The sequence below is a fragment of the Meleagris gallopavo genome, chromosome 10 (genome assembly GCF_905368555.1).
Source record: "Meleagris gallopavo chromosome 10, MGAL_WU_HG_1.1, whole genome shotgun sequence".
Classification (NCBI taxonomy): Eukaryota; Metazoa; Chordata; class Aves; order Galliformes; family Phasianidae; genus Meleagris; species Meleagris gallopavo.
This window is the reverse complement of record NC_139413.1, coordinates 8,294,219-8,303,222: the sequence shown is the minus strand read 5'-3', so window position 1 is coordinate 8,303,222 and position 9,004 is coordinate 8,294,219.

Below are 9,004 nucleotides of genomic sequence, written 5' to 3'. Positions count from 1 at the left end.
TTCTTCAAGAAATGCAAGGGAGAGCCTGCAGTGAGCTTGAGAGCTATAGTAACTATTTAAGAAATTGAATGCCTCCAGATTTGCCTTGTTTAATCAAGGCTGGAGTCAAATCAGAAGCTTGGAGTGATTAAAATAGAAGTGAACTTATGCTGTTTAGAAAATCAAAACCAACTGTTTTGAGTGATCTTCCACAGCAATGATGATCAAGGAAATGAGTGTTTTCAAGAGGATCTGTTTGGATGCACTCCCTGGAAATGGTGAGCTGTTACCTGTGTGTGGAGGCAGCTGAGTGCCTTGAGAAACTGGATGCTGCATGTCTGTGCTTTTATCCTCATCTGTAAAATGATCTGGCAAAATCTGTTTAGCCCTAGAACTGACAAGCTTTGAAGCTTTTTGAAGCATTTAAGGTAACTTAATATTGGAAGTTAGAGAATGGTTGATATTGGGCTGTGGTTGTCTAGGTTAGACTAAGGTTTAGATGCCAGAACTCATCTGAAAGGTGGTGTTCCCATCCCATCTGGAATTAATGAATGCTGCAGAATGATAGATAAAATGTGTGCTTAGGCAGCATCACTGGATCTCCACTCTATTAATAAAAATAGAAGGTGAATGTAGAGGGCCCTGGCTTCTGGTTAGTGTCTCAGCTGAATGCGGAGTGGACAGGTAACCTTTCTCCTGTGTGCATGGGAGGGGCAGATGAATCACAGCCTGCCAGTGGCCCAGCTATGGAGTTAGGAGTAATGGGGATTATTCTGCTTCACAGTTGAGTTAAAGATCTGCTAGACAAAAATGTCTAGTTGCAAAATAAAAAAAAAAAGTGTAACACCAGTGCTAGAATCCTCCCTGAACCACTGCTAAGCCTTCTAAAACTAAAACAAATGTTACCAAAATGAGGAAGCCAAAAACAGAATCCAACATTTTAAGGCACACCCAGCCCTGGGCAAAACTGATTACAGCCTCAACATCCATTACACATTACAGGGTGCTCACTCTTATAGCTGCAGGTGATCTAGGAGCTCTATAGCAACAGCCTTGGAGCTGTTGCACTATTAAAAAATAGTAGTTGCAGGGACCCTCCACATATAAATGTAACTTTACAAAGTATTCCAAATTTTGGAACCTCAACTTTTTTGTGGTTAGACACTCTCCTGACAGATTTTTAGCAGGGAATATTTTTTCCTGGGTCCAGCTCCCAACTGAAGGAGACAAGGAGAAGAAGGTTATATGCAGTGCTCTGAGGAAAACAATTACACTGCACTGTGGCAGCTGGCAGCTGCCTATTGGTGTGAGGGGAACTGCCCAGCCTGGTAGTGCACTTAGGGCTCCGATACAAAAATTGAATTAGAGCTTATCAAATGTCCAAATTGTTTAAGAAGGGATATCTGGGGATAAATCTCAACTGTATTTTCCATTATGGGGAAAAATTGCTGCTGATATCACTATTAAAACAACCAGCACTTTATAGGACTGGTTATGTTTACAGTGCTAGTGGTACTGAGCACCTTTTATCATCCCCTTGGTGACATGGCAGCAGCAGGTTAGTTCTGCGCCCATGCCCAGCCTGCCGTGATGGGATTTTGGTGCCCAGTGACATCCAGGCACTGCCCTGAGGGCAGTTACACAGCTCCCAGCTCCTTGCTCTGTCAGCCGGTATGTAGGAAACTGACTGTGACATTTCTGCACTGGAACAGAATTAAGCGGTGGAACTTCAAAGCCGCCTGTGAAATACAGCGGTTTTTCAGCTTCGCTGTGTTATATGTGAAACTTAGCCTCCTTTTGGCCAGTGTGTGCTCCTTCTGAAGCAGGGGTGGGATGAGCCTGGCATTTACATGTCTGTGCTGGGCCTAGCCTGGTAGCATGGATGTCTCTGCCTTTCTCTGGAGCTCAGGAGACTGGTTTGGAAGGTGATGCCAGAGTGGGGCTTTGGTGATGCTTTGGGTAGTACTGCTGGGCCTTTTCTTTGCAGCAAGTGCTTGGGTGGGCTTCTCTCTCTGAGGACTGTTCTAGTCAAATGCAAAATAAGGTGCTCCTAAAACAGCAGCTCAGCTACTGCTTGGGCACTGTAACTTAACTGTTTTATGAAGAAACTACCCGTGGAACTAATCCTTTCCTTTCAAGCCCACAGTTCTCAGCAGTGATGTTTAGTCCCTTCCAACTCCTGTGGAAAACTCTCCTCACTCTGTGGGAAGCGATCCTGCTGCTTCTCTGCCAGAGCTGGAAACTGCTTCGCTGGGTGGGTGCTGGCTCTGTTAAACTAACAAAAACCCTCTTGTTTTTATAAGCTGCTTCCATGTGAACGTGCTCATTCACTACCAGGAAAGGTGCAGTTTACCTTCCTTCTCACCAGAACACCAGTGCTAGCACAAGGCTGCTAGGCTCCTCTTCCCTCCCCGTGGTGGGATTAAACAAAGTCATGATACTTTGAGCTTTCTTCTTACTAAGGATCCTAATTGTTAAACATTAAGGCTTCTGAAAACCTTATTAATTGGAGAATATGCCAGGGCTCCTAAAAATCACTTGTAATCCAAAGCAATATGGTAATCCTTACCAACTTGATGTGATGCTGGCTTGCAAGGTATGTGTAGGTGTGCTACTAATCCTTGGTAGTATGAAAGATGAAATCTGGGAATCTAAATCTGTAGGAAAAAACTGCTGAATGCAATGCAGACCTTTAACTGTAAAATCAGAAGCATGCATTAAATGGTCAGGCTTTTGACACCTGGGGTTCATAAGAATTATCAGCAATTTGCTGGTGCAAAGTTGTTTTCCTGTTTTCTAGTGGCAATAAGAAATACAAAGCCACGTATGCTGTGTAGGTGCCTTTTTTTCCTTTTAAGCAATGAGAGATTTTGGGGATCTGAAGTCTGAATCTAGTGACAAAAGGAAGTGGTCACTCAGCCAGTGAAATGCTAAAACAAAAAGTAAATGATGACTTAGGGAAAGATTAAAAGCATGTAATTCTCAAGCAATGTGGAGATTTCCATATCTGTTGGAGTGATAACAAGCCCAGTGCTTGTGCAGATTGCTTCCTCTCCAAGTTGGAGGAATCTATCTCTGGGTTCTCCTCTTAGACCCTGGGGTAAAAAGTGTTTACCCGTGTCAGTTCTATATTTACTTGCCTACATTGCAATCTAGAAAATGTGGCCTTGTTTCTAGTTGCTGAGCCTGAAATCCCAAGCTTGATCTTTGAGCTGGGCGAGCTGGCATGCCGCACAACCGCAGGCACGGCGGTCAGGTCACAGAGCCGCCCATGACAATGCAAATGTGAAAACCTTGTGCAAGATTTGAAATGTTGATTGTGTTGTTATTATATAGGACACTGGAGACATCAGAGTCATTTGGCATTGACTTCATACTGGCATGTTTATATTCACATTTTTCTATTTATGATTATTTAGGAATAGGATCAGGAAATGGATATTGAAACATACTTGCCAAAAAGCAAAGATGACTGAAACAGATGACGTGATTCTTCAGAGTAATTTTGTGCAGTCGGGGAAATAAAGGAGTTATGTGTCAGTTATGTGAACTGAGGGATGGAAAGGCCAGAAAGCAGTGTTGTGAACAGCCTAATCCAGTCAGCAGCATTTGTGTGCTGTGAGAGGTGGCAATGATAAACTTGGCTATGGAGACCATAAAAAAAAAAAAAAATTCTGCAGTGTAAAAGATGATGGTCCAGATTTACCAGGTTACTGGACTGAAATCAGAACTGAAGCTGGATGCCAGCAGGATCAGACACTTTGGCTCCACAGAAGAAAACTGGGCAAGCATAAAGATATTTTCATCCAAATGCCATGGCTTCAATCCCTGGATCTGGAAAAAAACAAACTCAAGAACTCGGTTATTTTTTTTTCCCAGAAGATGTATTGTACAACTTGGTAAACTTGTAGGAAAGTGCATTTGCTTATTAGGGTATTTAAAGTAGGGCAGAGCAATAGGCTAAAGATAGGAGCCTGAGATGGAGGTCTGGAATGACCCTTTCTGTTGCTGTTTTGTGCTCTGTCTCAAGCAACAACAATTGTTACCCTTTCATAGTTGATTACAGAACAAGTTATAGGTTTGCTCCCTCAGCCCCTAATGCGAGGGCACTCAAAGCTGTTCATGAAAACTTATTTTTTCTCTAAACCTACATGAAGCCTGTTGGTTTTTAACCTATCTGCTTTGTTGCTAGTTACAGAAATTAAGGTAATAGCTGTCATTACTACTGTTTTCCAGGATAGTTGGGAAACTTTGATCAACTGTCCTCACAGCCTTTGTTCTATTAAACTGGTTGGACCACTGACCTGTCTCTACTGGAAGGGCCTCACCTGGTATGGGACCACCTGTAAATGGTGCTGGTTGTTGTTTTATTTTGACTAATTACAAAGCCCCTTTCTGAACTTTCCCTGCTTACAAATTCCACTCAGATTTAGCACATTTCATTTAAGCAAATTCTAAGACTCCTTTGTGTATTTTTGCTTTCTTCAAGACAGCTTACTTAGCTTTTCTTCCATATAGTTTGCTCCTTTGAAATACAAGTCATAGGTCTACATTTGTTTCTATTTCCATTTAACCATTTTTAATTTATTTCCATTTGACTTCCAATTACTTAATTCAAAGTGGTTTTGCATGTGCAACTTTTCTATAAAATCTTTTCTAATGTGAAGGTAAATATAGTGTTGTTTGTCAGTTCAATTATGATTTCATCAAGAAATTGGTCAGCTGCCATGTTTAGGAGTAACTTTGACAGGTCACTAGAAGAAAATACTGGTTCTTATAAGCGAAGATGGTGCATTATGGGGTTGTGTTGCTATCAGTTTTCTCATAAGGAGAGAGTGGATTTCAATAGCAGGTTATTGTGGTCATATCTCTAGAACTTCTTGTACTTCCATGTTTAAACAAAACTTTGAATATCAATTGTTATCCTTATTTTTTTATAGTTTATTTCAACATTGATAGATAATTCTTAATAGTATTCTTTCACAAACACCATCTGTAGGTACATGGCTGAGTTAGGATGACATGTTCCCTAGGTTTTCAATAACTGTATGTCGCATACATCATCAGGAGGGACAGCACAGATCTCTGCTCTCTGGTGGCAGAGACAGGATCTGAGGGAATAACATGGAACTGTGAAGGGGAGAGTCAGGTGGGGGATAGGGATAGATTCTGCCCCAGGGGGCAGTGAGCATGGAGTAGGCTGACCAGGGCCCAAAGCTGCTGGAGTTCAAGGAGCATTTGGACAGTGCTCTCAGACACAGGGTTTGGTTTTTGGGTGGCCCTTTGTGGAGCCAGGGACTGGATTCAAAAATCCTTGTAGGTCCTTCCAACTTGGGTTTTTCTATGATTTTATGTGTTTAGTCACATTATAGCAAGTTTTTCTTTACGTTTCTTACATCATACAAATGATGTAAGAAACGTAAGGCAGGCATTGATTTAAGCCACTGGAAGCTTGATTTACAATCTGGGTGTTTAGTGTCACTTAAGAAGTTTATCTTGATTGCTGTGCTTCTATGCACGGCAATCAAGTAGATCTGTCAGACGTGCAGCCTTGCTGACTGCGAAGTGAATATGTACTGCCAGAAGTTATCTATGGAAGTGAAGTCATTGGGTCAGGCCTCCAGCCATCACCAGTCATTTCTGCATATGATCTGAGGTGGCCTTAGAATGACTTAAAATCTATTGGTGTTAATAAACTATTTTAGACCATTGACCTAGTGGAAAGACGTACTAAACTCTGAAAAGCAAGAGGAGCTACTTAAGTATTAAGTTTTGTTGAATTAAAATAAGCTGTTTTGCAGACAAAAAAAAAAGTAATTTTTTGTGGTGGAGTCTGATGCTGACCTGAAACACTGGGGCAGAAATGGCATCAGTCTGGTCTGCAGTTGCCAGCATCTTGCCCTGTTATGTACAATGACTAGTTTAACCTCTGTGTTTTATGTTCTCTTTTTGGTGAATAAAATGTAATATTTGCTATCTCATAAAGGTAGCATGTTGGGATTAGTTTCTCCAGGCGACTGAATTCAGCAGATGAGGAGCTTAATAAATCAGGCAATGTAGACATGAATTGCAATCTGGACTCCTCCTTTGGGACTTCTTTGGAAGGCATGTACACTGAGATGTTTTCTCTTGGCTTATGGTACAGCAAAACTTCTGAATAAATATTAGCCAGTCTAACTTCTTTAGCGTTTTTAATATGCCCTGTCTCTTACAGAGACTTATTGCTGACAAGATGATCAGAAAGTTGGGCTCTGAAGCATAGAATGCTTGTTCCCTATTGCTGTTGCTCAGGGTTAGTACTGATCTGCTGTTGTGATTGCATATGTGGAGATGTAGCTGCAGGTTTATAGTGGAGCTCCCATGCACTGGTAGAAATCTCTTGGAATATATCTAATATATTAGTTTATATCAAACAATGAGTACAGCTTTTCGTGCTGCTTGTGGTCTTCATCATGGCTGTCAGCTTGATATCCATTCAAATCAGCAGGGTAGAAAGGGCTCATAGCCTCAGGCATGCAGATGAAGCAGAGAAATCCAGACTTGGAGGCTGCCTGGCAGTGATGGGCTTCTCTGTGTGGTCACTGGGGAGTGGGAGCAAAGGCAGGGCTGGTGAGTGGAAATTATGTCCAGATTGCCAGGCAGGATTGCCTGTCTTTACCCATCTCTGCCGACCTGTAGTGTACTTGCTTGCTGTAAACAGTGAGAGCAAGCTGAGATGCACCTAAGCTTGCCCCTGAGGATGATTTGTGTATGGTTGCATTGCCCTGGTCCACTTAGAAAAAGTTTTAATTACTATGACTAATTGGAGCCAATCTCTTGAGCCAAGATAAATGCTAAAGTTAAGATTCTAAATGTGTAGCTATGTTAGATAATTGGGATAGTGGAGATATTCCTGAAAATACTTATGCTTGTACTTGATCGTAAGCTTGCATGTAATTCCATTAACTGCAGTGGGACTGTATGCATTTCTGAAGTGAACCACCACCTGTGTTTTTGGGAAGAGCAAACCATTAGCTTTTCTGCATGCAGAATTTCATCCTGTGACTTTGTCTTTGTGTATCGTGCTGTAAATTTACCCTGAAGACTGCCATAAACTCAGTGCTTTTAAAGAGTATATTTGAAGAACTCTAGTCGAGTCTCAAGGCAGTTATAATAGTGTGCGTTTGATTTACAGCATGCCATTGAATTAGAAGGGTATTTGAAAGGGAATTTATGTTAAAACAATGTAGACAGTGATTTAGAGTGTGGATTGTGGCCATAAGTATGGGCAAAACAGAAGAGTTTATTGCGGAAAACAGCTCGTTGCCTTCTGCAGAGAAAACACAAGAAGAAAATGTAGAAATTGTCAGCTTGGATAACTATATCCATCAACTAAAAATACTGGTCAACATATGGCTTTTCAAATGAAAGATGATTTTTCAGCAACATCGTGTGTAACCAGTTCTGGATAGAATCATCAATGAGCTGGAACAGTGATTTGGAAGGGTGAGCCATAGAATTCAATCAGCCAGTTGGGACAAGGAGTTCAAGAAATATAGTCTTCTTGGAAAATGACAGCAGTCTGGTGAAAAGAGCTACAAACTAGAGTAGAGCTGAGAATTTTGCCAAGTTCTTCAACAATACTGTGGTGGCTCCTGAATAGGCGCATGCCTTGACCTGATAAGTAAGCGTTTGGGTTTTGTACAAAAATGCACATATGAAACCTTAAAATAATTCAAAATGTACTTTTTATAACTCTAGATTACTGTCAGTATTGTTTTTATAGTTTCTTATTGGGAGCTTAAAATGCAGAGCCAAAGTATCACGTGATTCCTGGGAAGATAGACCGATAGTAGTGATCTGGGGTTAGTAGATTTGGGGCAAAACAGGTCTCCTTCAGCTTTTCTCTGGCCTGCCTCTAAGCAGCCTGTTACCTTGAAATTAAGGTAATATAAATAAAAACCACGAGGCTGTCCTGAGAAGTAGACAAACAGTGTCAATATAACAGTAGTTGTTAATATTATCAGTGTTGCAAGTGGATGTTAAAACATGCTTGTGTGTGCAAAGTGAAAACTATGAAAACAGCAGGCAAACTTGTGTCAGGAGAGAGAGGAAGGCCACAGTGACTCATTTGGTACCAAAGCGCATCTGAGCACAAACTGTTTCCTGTTACTGCACAAACACTTCAGTGTCTGAAGGTGCAGCATATGGGAAGAGTGTTACCATATACAACTTTCTAGTTTGGAATGCTCTCTCAGTTGCAAACAGCTAATTTTAGGGGTTGCCAAATGTAACAGTTGACCTCTTAGTTTTGGGTTGTTTTTTCTTTTTTTCTTTTTTCTTTTTTCTTTTTGGTGCTAGTGCTTATAAAACAAACCAGCGATGATCTTTGACAGGAACTTGGGTTGTGATTCCCTGCTGACATAATCTGATCAGAAAGCTTCGCCCACAAGAAGATCAGAGATTAATGCTTACAGCCCACAGCCTCATCTTAAAATTAATCAGATTCACTGGGGAAGGCAGCCCTGCTGTGTAACAGCAGTCTCATGGGTGAAGTGATTCACTCCCCAGGAGTAGTCTGCAAGGATACAGCGTGCAAAAACTGATTCAAGGCAAACTCTGAGGACAGAAGGGTCTGTGCAGTGAAATGATGCATGGAATATGAAGGGGGTGGGGATTTGGCAGCCTTAGCTAGGAGGCCAGGGGTAGCATTCTGAGCATCGAGAAGGGGTAAAGGCAACTGTCTCTTGGAAACTTGACAAAAAGACCTTTGTGTTCTCCTCTCTTGTGCCCAGAAAGAGCTGATGGCAGGAGCACTCGTGGCAGATTGAGGACAGGGAACTACCTGCAGGAGTGATCTGCCAACAGAAGAATATGGAAGAAATAAAAGCACCGAGGAAAATAATTCTGTCAGTATCTGGGGAAAAATGTCCCAAAATGGGATACCTTGGGTAAGGCTGAATGGAATGTAGTCAGATCAAGATTCATTCTCCGAATGTCAAGATCACATAAGAAATGTAGTAGTATCAACCTCTTAACCCAAAAT